The sequence below is a fragment of the Theobroma cacao genome, chromosome 9, assembly GCF_053813885.1.
Source record: "Theobroma cacao isolate CCN51 chromosome 9, ASM5381388v1, whole genome shotgun sequence".
In the NCBI taxonomy this organism is placed as follows: Eukaryota; Viridiplantae; Streptophyta; class Magnoliopsida; order Malvales; family Malvaceae; genus Theobroma; species Theobroma cacao.
This window is the reverse complement of record NC_142647.1, coordinates 42,810,489-42,824,934: the sequence shown is the minus strand read 5'-3', so window position 1 is coordinate 42,824,934 and position 14,446 is coordinate 42,810,489. Positions and strand designations below refer to the sequence as shown.

General features: G+C 35.4%; 1 long non-coding RNA gene across 1 annotated transcript; it reads right to left on the bottom strand.

The window, feature by feature from the left end:
- Window positions 1-5,544: 5,544 nt before the first annotated feature.
- Window positions 5,545-7,290, bottom strand: LOC148760991 (uncharacterized). Its single transcript, XR_016028268.1, has 3 exons — window positions 7,182-7,290; window positions 6,452-6,536; window positions 5,545-5,683 (listed from the first exon to the last, which is right to left on the bottom strand). It is a non-coding gene; the product is annotated as an uncharacterized LOC148760991 (long non-coding RNA).
- Window positions 7,291-14,446: the final 7,156 nt, after the last annotated feature.

The following is a 14,446-nucleotide window of genomic DNA, read 5'->3' as shown; positions in this document are numbered from 1 at the left end:
ATTGGTCAATTTTCTGATGGACTCCAAACTGGACCTTGAACTCCAAATCACTATTCTAAACCATTCTGTTGGTTTTAAAATTTTCAAATTCCTCTTAGAATTTCTATTTGAACTAGTTCAAGGCTCGATTTAACTTAGTTGTACCACTCGATACAATACCGTCTTTTAATCGAGCTTGACAGGGTCTCACATTCTCCCCCACTAATAAAAATTCGGTCCCCGAATTTAAATTCAATGTAGAGTGGCTTACCTTTACATATCGAAGAGGTGTGGATGCTTTGTCCGCATGTCATCCTCAGCTTCCCACGTTACCTCCTCGCTAGTGTGATTCCGCCACAACACTTTCACTGAGGCTACATCCTTTGAACGGAGCTTTTTAACTTGCCTATCAAGGATAGCTACCGGTTGTTCCTCATAGGTTAGATCATCTTGCAACTGAATTGTTTCATACCGTATTACATGTGATGGATCTGGGTTGTACTTCCTAAGCATGGACACATGAAACACGGGATGAATATTAGAGAGGTCTGGTGGTAATGCCAAACGATAAGCCACCGCTCCAACCTTTTCTAAGATCTCGAATGGCCCTATATACCGAGGACTTAACTTCCCTTTCTTGCCAAACCTCATTACCCCTTTAGTTGGCGAAACTTTCAAAAATACATGATCTCCTACTTGGAACTCCAAGTCTCTCCGTCGGTTATCAGCATATGATTTCTGTCTACTTTGTGCTGTTAACATCTTCTGACGGATCATGTGTATTTTCTCGGTTGCATCCTGCACCAATTCAGGCCCCAAAAGTTTCCTTTCTCCCACCTCTAGCCATCCAATGGGTGACCTACATCTTCGTCCATATAAGGCCTCAAATGGTGCCATTTGGATGCTAGTTTGGAAACTGTTGTTGTAGGCAAATTCCACTAAGGGTAGATATTGTTCCCACCTGACACCAAGGTCTATCACACAAGCCCTCAACATATCCTCCAATGTCTGTATGGTCCGTTCAGATTGTCCATCAGTCTGAGGGTGGAAAGCTGTGCTGAAATCCAACTTAGTGCCCAATGCTTCTTGCAACTTTCCCCAAAACCTACTAGTAAACTGAGCTCCTCTGTCAGATACTATAGAAATGGGAATACCATGTAGTCGCACTATCTCATCCACATAAACTCGAGCATATTGGGCAGCCCCATAAGTAGTCTTAACCGGAAGAAAATGAGCTGACTTTGTTAACCGGTCCACTACTATCCAAATTGAATCATATCCCCCACTGGTTCGAGGCAAACCCGTTACAAAGTCCATAGCAATATGTTCCCACTTCCACTCGGGTACTGGTAATGGCTGTAGTAGCCCTGCAGGCTTTTGATGCTCGGCCTTAACCTGCTGACAAACCAGGCACTTGGAGACAAACTCAGCTACATCTCTCTTAAGTCCTTCCCACCAATACACCTCTTTCAAATCTTGATACATTTTTGTAGCCCCTGGATGTACCACATAAGCTGCCATGTGAGCTTCCTCTAATATTTCTCTCCTCAACCCGTCACCATCAGGCACATAAAGTCTGGTTCCATACCTCAACACTCCATCTGTGCCTTTAGTAAACATTTTTCCTTTCCTACCCTGAGGATCCTCTAAGGCCTTAATCACAAATTCATCTTTACTTTGTGCTTCTTTAATCCTGTCCATTAAAATAGGCCTCACTCTAAAGTGTGCTAACAAAGCATTTGTCTCCGCAACTTCCAAACGCACACCTATGTCTCCCAAACTATGGATCTCTCTAACCAAAGATCTCCTACCAATGGAAATATGTGCCAAGCTTCCCATTGATTTTCGACTCAAGGCATCCGCCACTACATTGGCCTTACCGGGATGATAAAGAATAGTACAATCATAATCCTTTAGCAACTCCATCCATCTACGTTGCCGTAAGTTAAGATCCCTCTGCTGAAATATATACTTCAGACTTTTGTGGTCCGTGTATATCTCGCAAGTCTCACCATACAAGTAATGTCTCCAAATCTTTAAGGCAAACACGATTGCTGCCATTTCCAAATCGTGTATGGGGTAATTCTGCTCATGCCTTTTAAGTTGCCTAGATGCATACGCAATCACCTTCCCATGTTGCATCAATACACATCCTAAACCAACCCCCGATGCATCACAAAACACCGTGTAACCCCCTGTGCCTTGCGGCAGGCTTAACACTGGAGCTGTGGTGAGACATGCCTTAAGCTTCTCAAAACTATTCTCACAAGCATCAGACCACTCAAATTTTGTATCTTTACGTGTCAGCTTAGTCAAAGGGGCAACTATTTTGGAGAAGTCTTTCACAAAGCGACGATAATAGCCAGCTAAACCCACAAAGCTTCTAATCTCCGTAACTGATGTTGGCCTTGGCCATTTTTCCACTGCTTCAATTTTCTTTGTATCAACTCGTATCCCCTCCTTAGATACCACATGCCCCAAGAATGCAACACTTTCGAGCCAAAACTCACACTTGGAGAACTTAGCATACAATCGATGTTCTCTCAAAATTTGGAGCACTATCTTAAGATGCTGCTCATGCTCCTCTCGACTCTTTGAATATATCAAAATATCATCAATAAACACCACTACAAACTTATCCAAATAAGGTTTGAACACTCGGTTCATCAAATCCATAAAGGCTGCAGGAGCATTCGTGAGCCCAAATGACATCACTAAGAACTCATAGTGCCCATATCTTGTTCGAAATGCGGTCTTGGGTATATCTTCGTTCCGGATTCTCAACTGATGGTACCCAGATCGCAGATCTATCTTAGAAAAACATTGTGCTCCTTGTAGTTGATCAAATAAATCATCTATCCTTGGGAGAGGATATTTATTCTTCACCGTCACTTTATTAAGCTGTCGATAATCAATGCACAACCTAAGTGACCCATCTTTCTTCTTCACAAATAACACTGGTGCTCCCCATGGGGATACACTAGGTCGTATGAAACCTTTATCCAACAAATCCTCCAACTGATCCTTAAGCTCTTTAAGCTCTGCAGGTGCCATTCTATATGGGGGTATGGATATAGGTCTAGTGTCGGGAATCAAATCTATGCAAAACTCAACCTCCCGTTCAGGAGGCAAACCTGGTAGCTCTTCAGGAAATACATCCACGAACTCCTTCACCACCGACACTTGAGTTACATCTCCAATCTTTGCCTGACTATCCTTTACAACAGCCAAGTAACCTATACAACCCTGTCGTAATAATCTTCTGGCAGATATGACCGATATCAAATTGGTTGGAGCATTACTCCTATCCCCCTGAATACTAAATGATGGTTCACCGGGGAAATCAAATCTAACCAATTTATGATAGCAGTCCACACTAGCATGACAGGGTGATAACCAATTCATCCCCAAGATTACATCAAAGTCTAAGGTGTCTAGCACCACTAGATTCACCGAAGTGTCTTTGTCCTTGACTCGCACTACACATGACTCATATTCCCACTCGGCCACAAATATCTCCTTTAAAGGAGTAGACACCACTAATTGTTCCTCTCTCCTAACACGACCTCTACCCAACCGAGATGCAAAACATGGAGAGATAAAAGAATGGGTAGCACCAGGATCAAATAGTACTCGAGCATTCATATTACAAACGGAGAGAATACCTGAGACCACGGCATTGGATGTTTGAGCCTCCTGCTGTGTTAAAGCAAACACCCTCGCTTGGCCTCTACCAATAGAACTTTGATGTCCGGACCCAGATGGTCTGCCTTGAGAGGAAGTACCCGCACCTCTACCTCTCGATCCACTAACCTCCCGGCCAGATGAGACAGCAACTGACGGAGCAGATGAAGCTGGCTGAGTGGAACCACGAGCAGAATCTGGTGATTGATGTGCCATCGGACAATCCCTCCTAATATGCCCAGGTTGACCGCACCCGTAACAAGTTTTTGTAGTAAGGAAGCACCGTCCACTATGTCGTCTCCCACAAGTATCACAAGAGCGAATGACTTGACTACTCTGTCTAGAATCTTGCTGCCTCCTAGAACTAAAGGTTCTCTGTCCCACCCTAATATTAGCACCAGGTGCGTCACTCCCCTGCTGCGGTAACCGTGAGTCCCTCTGTGGACCCTGACGGCTAGAAGATGAACCACCACTGCTGAAATCTCTACGGCCCTGATAACCCTCTGTCTTGCCCCTTTTTGCTCTATCTCTCGCAGCCTTACTCTCATTGGTCCTCATCTCGATGCGTTGAGCACGATCCACTGCTGCAGAATAGGTAGTGAAATCTCGGGATGCCACAGCCCTAAATAATGGCTCCACTAACCCATCCACAAACCTCTGAATCTTCATCTCCTCAGTAGAAACGAGATAGGGCGCATAACGAGCTAGCTGCGTGAACTTGATGTCATACTCAGACACCGTCATGCTTGAAGTCTGTACCAAAGTCTCAAACTCTCTAGCTCTGGCATTACGCACACTGAGTGGTAAGAATCGATCTAAGAAGGCTACACTGAACTCACTCCAGGCCAACGGTGTTGCATTAGTCGGTCTGCCTCTACATAAAGAGCTATACCATTCCTGCGCCACATCCTCTAATTGGAAGGCGGCTAGCTCAACTGACCGAACACTAGAACATCCCAAGGCTTTACAAATTTTCTCCATCTTATCCAAGAAAACCTGGGGTTTCTCCGATGCATCAGACCCTGAAAATGTTGGAGGCTTAAGCTTGAGAAAGTCAGGAAGAGAAATATCTAGATGTCCCCTCTCCTCCTCATGATGTTGGTGATCGGCCTGTCCTTGGGAGCTAGGGGATTCTTGTACTGTAGGTCTCCCCTCTACTACCCTTTGTATATCTTCCATGCGGGTCGCCATCATCTCTACAACCCGGTTAACTCCCTGTAGGCCTGCCGCCAAATCCTCAATAGTAATACCCCTAGCTGGGTGTCTATCTACATCACCTGAGGACTGTCCCTCTTCTTGCCTACTCACAGGCGTATCCAACCCCACCGGCCTAGTGACCCTGCCACGTCTACCTCGGCCTCTCTGGGTGGATGCCCGTGGTCTATCTGCCATCTCAATGGGAACATCTTGCTCCCTTGCCCGTCTTGAGGCGGCTCGTGTCTTAGGCGGCATTCTTACCTAGACAAAAGCAAACGCCTGTTATTAAACACATATTATAATCATACTTAAAGCAACAGGTGGTTTCTAAGATAGGGAATCTATGCGGTCATTTGGTTGTAAAATGTGCCGCGGTTCACACTTTACAACTGAAGTTCCCACATAAAGACCCGACTCTCCGCTGGACTAACAAAAAGGAAGTTCTAGGACCTAGACAAACCTAGGGCTCTGATACCAATACTGTCACGACCCAAATTCCGGGTCATGACCGGCGCATGGGTCCAATGGACGTAATCCACTAAACCCAAGCAAGCCTATTATTTATTTTACTTATGATTCTATTTATTATCATTAAGTCGTATTTCATGACTTTGAGTCAAAATAGTGATACACATTGCCAACTCGTACTGGCATTACTCTTTTAAAATTTACATTTAAGTTCATCTATACATAACAAAATAATACTCGACCTCCAGCGGAGTGACTCGGATGGATATACAGCTACCGAATGCCGAGACACCTACCAGAAGATGTACACAGATCTACAAGGACACCTCGTCCTAATTATCGGCTACCTCGTGATCTGAAAACATGAATTTGAAAATGGTGAGTATAAACCCAGTGAGTGAACAAGGAAGGGAACAAGCAACAATTAGGAAAAATTTAAAATCATGATGCACTTGTTTCAAACAATGCAATTTAGTTCATTCCTATTTAAAACCCCTCCAAACCCCAGAGTTTTTTTTCGCTACAGCGAGCATGAATTTCGATGCAGTGAAAACAAGGCAACAAGATAAACATTTTTCCTCACTCAACAAAAGCCATCCTACTAAACTAATAAAATCAACCTAACATTCATGAAAATTCTCAAAGTATAATGTGTCAAATTTTACGTACATTACAACCATAAATCATTGTCCATCAATTTGCTATATCACACACATTTACATATGTATATATATATACGTATATACCCATCATCATCATCTCACCAACCCATCATCATCATCACCAGCTCATGCGCACTCCCTACTCGCACATGGCTGGGTCATCACCGGATTATGCGCACTCCCTACTCGCACATAACCGGGTCATCCTCGGCTTATGCACACTCCCTACTCGCACATAGCCGAGTCAACATAATTACACAACATTATATTCAAGCACATATGTATATCAACATAATGCAGCCACATAGAAATCCATAATAACCACATTTCATAACATAAACCTTTTCTCAAAAGCTTGTTCCCAAGGCATTCATTTTCATGAAAAATTGCATAAAATCATTCAAACACTTTGTTCAAAACAGTCATATTCCCAAAACAATTTTGATAGGCAGTCCACTCACAGGTGTCGAAAATTCAGATTCCGGGTGAACTCTGACTAATAGTCCTCAGGCGTAATTCCTTTGCCTTTTCCGGACGTCTCACCACCTTGACAAATAACCAAGTCGAGGAATTTACTATATTGTCCCTAAATTGATATAAATTAATTTAAACTACTAATGCTTGATATGTAAATGCACAAATATACCCGATTACCGCTTAATCACGGTATCGATTAAATTCGACCGATCACCCGATTAATCGACGATTGTGTCCAAATCACCTCTAAATTAATTCATTTCTCCTCTAATACCTTAATTTACCACATACATTTAAATAAAGCCAAATTCAGCATTAGAACCCTCACAATTCCTTATAGAAAAAAAATTTGGTCATTTGGTGTACTAGCATCGAATTTTTTCTACATAACCGTTTCACCTTACTTCATCATTTTCCATGCCATTTTCCTTGAAATAAAAACAATCCCCCATTGATATTCAGCCCTCATGGTTCAGCCAACAAGGAACCCTAGAGAAATTAAATATTTCTTTAGTGTTTTTGTTCATAACCATGCTTAACTATCTCTAAACACTAACATAGTCTAAAATCAAATTATTCCAACAACAATTCCTCTTCCATACCCATTTTTCAGAATTGAATTCATCATGATAACTCAATATTCAACCATGGAAATCAAGAACAAAAGCATGGGTAAGCTAGGTATCAAGGAGAATTAAAGAAATTTTAACTTACCTAGCTTGTTTCCTTGATTTCTTCACTTTTTCTTTGAATTTCCACCTAGGTTTTCTTGTTTTTCCTTTTGTTCTTCCTTTTTTCTGGTTGCTGGATGTCTAGGCCGAATATGGTGAGGGAATTGGGGATTTAATGGGCTGATTTCTATAGAAAATAATAAAATAATCAAGCATGCCATGTGTCACATGCTTATTGGCCAAAATTTTAACTTTTTGACTTTTTCTTCTTAATTTTCCACCACAAATATTCTGGTATTTATCCAATCCTACCACAATTAAAATCCCTTGGTCTTGACAAGTGCTGGGCCGAAAATTTTACTGATTTGCCCCCGAGACAAAAAAATTACGATTTTGCCCTTATACTCCGAAATGTACCGGAATCTCATTATTTCTACTTTTCAACCTAAAATAACACTACTATTGATCAATATTAACCAAATGGGGCAAAAATTGTTTAAAAAAATTTTCGTTTAGTCCACTAGTGGCAAAATTACCATTTTGCCCTTCTACTCTATAAATACCGGGAATCACAATTTTTCACTACTAAACATCATTTTATACTCCAATAATCATAATTATATTTCATATAATTATTCTTGGTCAAATGTGATCAAATCTTGGCTAAAAATCTCCATTTAATCATCAAATGGTAAAATGACCGTTTTGTCCCTAATTGGTCAATTTTCTGATGGACTCCAAACTGGACCTTGAACTCCAAATCACTATTCTAAACCATTCTGTTGGTTTTAAAATTTTCAAATTCCTCTTAGAATTTCTATTTGAACTAGTTCAAGGCTCGATTTAACTTAGTTGTACCACTCGATACAATACCGTCTTTTAATCGAGCTTGACAGGGTCTCACATGTATGTTGAAAAAAAAATTACCTGTTTTGTTCTCTAGATTGTACTACACAAATATTAAAATAATTGAAACTTATACTTTAGTAAACCAGAAGTCTATTAATAATTTTAATGTTTGGCATGACCAATTAAGCTATTTCGGATCAATAATGATGAGAAAAATTTTAAAAATACATGTAGTTATGCATTGAAAAACTAAAAGATTTTTCAATTTAATGAATTTTCTTGTGCTGCTTGCTTTGAAGGCAAATTAATTATAAGGCCATCATTAGTTAAAGTTGAGAGTAAATCTCTTACATTTTTTAAAACATGTTCAGGGTGATATATGTGACTCGTACAACCATCATGTGAATGATTTAAATATTTTATAATTTTAATCGATGCATAAGCTAGATGGTCACATGTGCTTATTATTAGCTTGCAATTTGCCATTTGCAATCATTCATTGTAAGCACATTTTCCTAATTATGTAATCACGACTATTTGTCTTTATAATGTTGGTGAATTTACATCTTAAACCTTTAATAAATATTGTATATTAGTTCGAATAACTATTGAACATCATATTACTCATGTTTATGCACAAGACGATTCAACATAATCGTTTATTAAACACTTCCAACTGATTGTAAGACCATTGTTTATAAAATCTAAACTCCCAATTTCTGTTTGGGGGCGTGCCATTTTGGATGCAGTAGTACTTGTACACATTGGGGCAACGAGTTATTATAAATTTTTCCTTATATAATTGGTTTATAGTCAAAAACTAAATATTTCTCATTTTAAAATTTTTAGATGTGCGGTATATGTTCCAATTGCTCCTCCACGACACATAATGATGGGTTCTTAAATGAGGTTAGTAATATATGTTGGATACAAATCTACATCTATAATTACATATCTCGAACCCTCGATAAGATTTGTTGATTGTCATTTTGATGAAACAAATTTTCCAACATTAGGGGGAGAAAATAAACAGCTAAAAAAAAATATCTTGGACTGTATTATTATTATTTAGTTTTGATCCTCACACAAATAAATGTGAACTTGAAGTTCAAAATATAATTTATTTGTAAAATATAACAAATCAATTGCTAGACGTATTTACTGACTTAAAGAGAATAACTAAATTTTATATACCAGTTGCAAAAGCTCCCATTAAAAGTGATGTCCATAAAGGACAAGGCATGCCAAAAGCGTGAGAGACCAATCAGTTCTGAAGATAAAATCTTCGAAAGAGAAAAGGAACAAATATAGAAGATAGTCAAAAAGAGAAAACAAAAACTCTAGAAGAGACTTTTGACATAATTAGTAAAATTTTAGAAGAAATTCAGGTAATTGAAATCGGTGAAAATAAATAGATCTCAATAAATTATGTTATAATGGAAAAAGATGGAACCAGAATTAAATAAACGTCAATGATATTTTTGTATACAATATAGTGCTTAATATTATTAAGGAAAATGAAAATTTTGAACGTACATCTGTTGAAGAATGTAGAAATAAAAATAATTGGCCAATGTGGAAATATGCAATTAAGGTGGAAATCATTTGCAAAACATGAAGTTTTTTGACCTATAGTCTGTACACCAAATGGTGTCAAACCAGTGGGATATAAATGAGTATTTGTGCAAATACGAAATGAGAAAAATGAGATTATGTGATATAAAGCACTGCTTGTATCCCAAGGTTCTATCCAAAGACCCAATATTGAGTATGAAGAGATATATTCTTTGTGGTGGATACAACAATTCTATATTAACTAGTCTGACAATAAATAAGAGAATTGAAATGCATATAATGAATGTAGTTGTAGCCTATTTATATGGCTCACTTGATAACGATGTCCATATGAAAATCCTTAAAGGATTCAAGTTGCTTGGAGCTCAAAATTTGAATTCTAGGAAAATTTATTCGATTAAATTAAATAAATCTTTATATGGATTAAAGTAATCCGGACGCATGTGGTATAATCAACTTAGTGAATATTTGTTGAAAAAAGGTTATAAAAATGATTCTATATACTCATGTGTTTTTATAAAAAGATTCATATATAAATTTATGATAATTGTTATTTATGTTAATGACCTAAATATTATTAAAATTCTTGAAGAGCTATCAAAGTTGTGGATTACTTGAAAAAAGAATTTGAGATACGAGACCTTCAAGCTTTTTTAAATCTGCAAATTGAGTATTTGGCAAATTGAATTTTTATCCATCAATCAAATTATATAGCAAAACACATCCATTGAGTTCACCAATGATTGGTCGGTCATTAAAAGTAAAAAAAAAAAAAAACCCTTCTGACCTTATAAGGATGGTAGAGAATTTCTTGGTTTTAAAGTACCATATCTCAGTGCCATTGGAGCACTAATGTATCTTGTTAGCAATTCATGACTTGATATATAATTTACTATAAATTTATTAACAAGATATAATTCTTCTTCAACTCAAAGACATTAGAATAGAATCAAATATATACTTCAATATCTTCGAGGAATAATAGATATTGGCTTATATTACTCAAATGTATCAAAATCAAATTTAATTAGTTACGTAGTTTCAGAATATTATTCAATCTCATACATGTTATTTTTTCATATGTGGAGGTATAACTATTTTATGGCGTTTTGTAAAACAAACTATAATTGTTACTTCTTTTAACTATGCAGAAATTTTAGCAATTCACTAGGAAAGTTGTGAATGTGTTTGGTTAAGATTTGTAACTCAACATATTTGAGAAACATGTGGCTTGTTTACCAAAAAGGAAATTCCAACAATGATATATAAGGATAATGCTGCTTGCATAGCACAATTAAAGAAATGATACATTAAAGGTGATTGAACAAAACATATTTCGCAAAAATTCTTCTTCACTTATAATCTCCAAGAAAATGATGATATTAGTGTTTAACAAATTTGTTCAAGTGACAATTTTGCAGATTTGTTCATCACAGTCCTTCCTATTACAACATTTGAAAAGTTGGTATAAACGATCGAAATGCGCTATTTTAAATATCTTAAATAATGTAGTCATCAGGAGGAGCAAAATACGCAATGTACTCTTTTCTTTTATCAAGGTTTTTCTTACTAGGTTTTATTTGGAAGGTTTTTAATGAGACAATATTTCAAAAATGTATTCTTAAAAAGAATTATGTACTCTTTTTTCTTCATTCGGATATTTTTCCCATGAAGTTTTTTTCTAGTAAGATTTTAATGAAGCGTATTCTTAATACAATGAATATTCAAAGGGAAGTATTATGAATATTTTTGTAAATATCCATTTATGTTATGTATATATCGATTTGGATGTAAATTAGATTGGATTAAGATTAGAATTTAATCCATCTATCTAATCCCTTAGTATTATTTTCATTTTGTAAATTTTATCTAGATAAGGGGTATTAGTCTATAAATAAGTCTATCACTTCATTTGTAAATACACACTTGAATAAGATCTTCTTTCTCCCTCTAAATACTTTCTTTTATAGTTATTTTCTTCCGTCTCTTTCTTTAGTTCTTCTTTTAAGTTATCTTTATTTATTCTTTCAAATTATATTTTATAACAGTATTTTCTTTTTTTTTTAATGAGCATTTGTTTTGTTTTTGGATAAGTAATTTTTTTTAACAAAAGATATAAAAAAAACTTGTTACAGAAAAAAAACAAACTCTTAAGCACAAACATCAAAAGATAGAGTTCTATATACAAAAATAACAAACATCAAAAGATAGAGTTCTATATACAAAAATAGAGGTGGCAGACAAATAGCTTTGGTGTGATTTGAATTGGATCATTTTGGATTCAAGTTATTCTAATTTGGATTATAATGGATTTAAATTGTTTCAGATTCCGATTGTTCCAAATTTGGATAATTTCAGGTTCAGTCCATTTGAAGTTTTAAATTTTGATCTTGAGTTGTCTCAAGTTTAAGTCGGGGCTAGGCTTGGGTTAGAATAAAAATTAAATTTTACATTTTTAGTATTAAGTTTGAGTTATACAACTTTGGGTTGGATTAGTCTCAAGTTTAAATTGTGTAATTTAAATTATTGCGAGTTTATATCATTATAAGTTAGAGAAATTTCAAATTTGAATTTTTCTGAATTCGAGTCTTTAACTTTTAATAAATTTGAATTTAATAAAATTTAAATTAAGTTTTTTTAAAACACAGATTTGAGTTTGAATTCATTTTGCCGTCTCTTACAAGAACTACATAACCACTTAATGGATTCAAATTTTTTCCCTTAATCCCTAACTTCGAAAAAAGAGGTCGAAACCTTAAATCTCAGTATTTTCATTTTCATAATAAGGAGAGGCGAATTGAAGTGTGAAAATTTCTTTGTGAAGGATGACAATCGAATACGGAATGTTTCAATCATAATGGAACAAATTCTGGGTTTTCTTTAAAGGAAATTGTGAGAAATAGGTCTTCTCATAAGGTGATTTCAGAAATAATCACCCATATAAAGTTTTATGTTTCTTGCCAAGACCAAAATGCCCTTAAAAACATCGTGGCAAATTAAGCTCTCGATATCTCCCTCCCGCCATAGAAAAAATATAAATAAATGCTCAACTGTTTGCGGTCTTTCATCTTTCTCTTTTAGCTTTCTGAACTGTATCAACTCTGTCAACTCTCATGTTAAGCATTATCATCATTAGCTCTCTAAGCTCTCTAAACTGTATGAGCTCTGTCAACTCTCTTTCGAGCACCATCGTCATCGTGCTGTGTAGTACCCTATTAAAAATTAACTACCCTAACCCTATTAACTACTCGAATAATTTAAAAATTACTACCTTAACCCTAACCCTAATACATTCCTACTACCCTATAATTACCCTAACTCGTTTAAATACTCAATTAAATAAAAAAATTATTAAAATCTTCTTCATGGGTACCCAATTACCCAATTAACTTTTCTAATCTCATAACTTCTCTTTAGATTGATATGTTATTAGTTTATATCAACAAAGGTATCTATACTGTAATTAATAATTTTATGAGTTATAATTTTTACAATGTTAATACAAAATAAAAAGTAAATATATTTATATTTAAAGTACATATATATATATATACACACACGCATATATAAAAAATATTTTAATATATAAAATAGTAATTATATTTCTTATAAATTAACACAATATATAAACTATATATATTAAAAGACATTACAAGTTAATTAATAATAATAGTTTCATGAATTAATTTAATTAATTATAAGAATTTGTTCTTAATTTCATGAAATTAAAAAAAACATTTAGGTTCCAAAACTATTCTAATTTCAAAAGCTTTCTTTAAGTATATATATTATAATTAATAATTTTATAAGTCATAATTTTTGTAATGTTAACACAAAATAGAAAGTAAATATTGTATATTAAAAGTATATATATAATAGTAATTATATTCCTTTATAATATGATATAATATTCAAATTATTTAAACATAATTAACAATTTAATAGTTTTTTAATTTAAATATATTAATGTCATCATATTAATAATTAGAGTAACCATACTTTTCATATATTTGTTAGTTTTTAACAAAAAAAAAATTGCTTGTAAAGTTGATAGAAATTGTAAATTTTTAATTTAATTATTAAAATAATAATAAAATGTTTATAAATAGTAATCGAGTTTGGGTAACAGGTACCCAAGGGGTGGTACCTGAACCCTACCCGAATCCGATTCGGGTAGTAAAATCCCTACCCGAACCCTTTTATGGAGTACCCTAACCCGGTGTAACCGGATAGGGTACCCCTTGACATCCCTAGTGCTGTGGTCTATCTGTTGACATCTGACATATTGTCGTCGATAAACAGACCCTATAGCAGAGATGACATCAAGGTATGTTATTGGGTTTATTGTTGCAACACATTGCCCAGAGTTGTTACACGCCATGCATCTATAAAGCAGATGGAGTGTGAAAAATATACTGAAATAACATGTGTTAGCACATGGCATGTAACATTTTTATTTAACATGGCATGTAACATGTTGTGAACATGGCGTGTAACATTTTTGAACTTGCGTGTAACAATTTTGAACAAGGCGTGTAACAATTTTTGAACTTGTGTGTAACATTTTTGACAAGGCATGTAACAATTTTTGAACATGCATGTAACATTTTTGAACAATGCGTATAGATAACATAGTGTTGAACTTGCGTGTAACATTTTTTAAGATGGCGTGTAACATTTTTAAACATGGCGTGTAATATATTTTAAACATGAGGTGTAACAACATGACTGACAAAATTTTGAACAGGGCATGTAATGTGTAAAATGATTGACAAATTTTTGTTCTCATCAATTTTAGTGGGGTTCTAATTGTGCGACTTGTGATAAGACATGGTGGTTAATGGGTGGATGGCATTTACAAGGGTGGTGAGTCACGAATGCGTG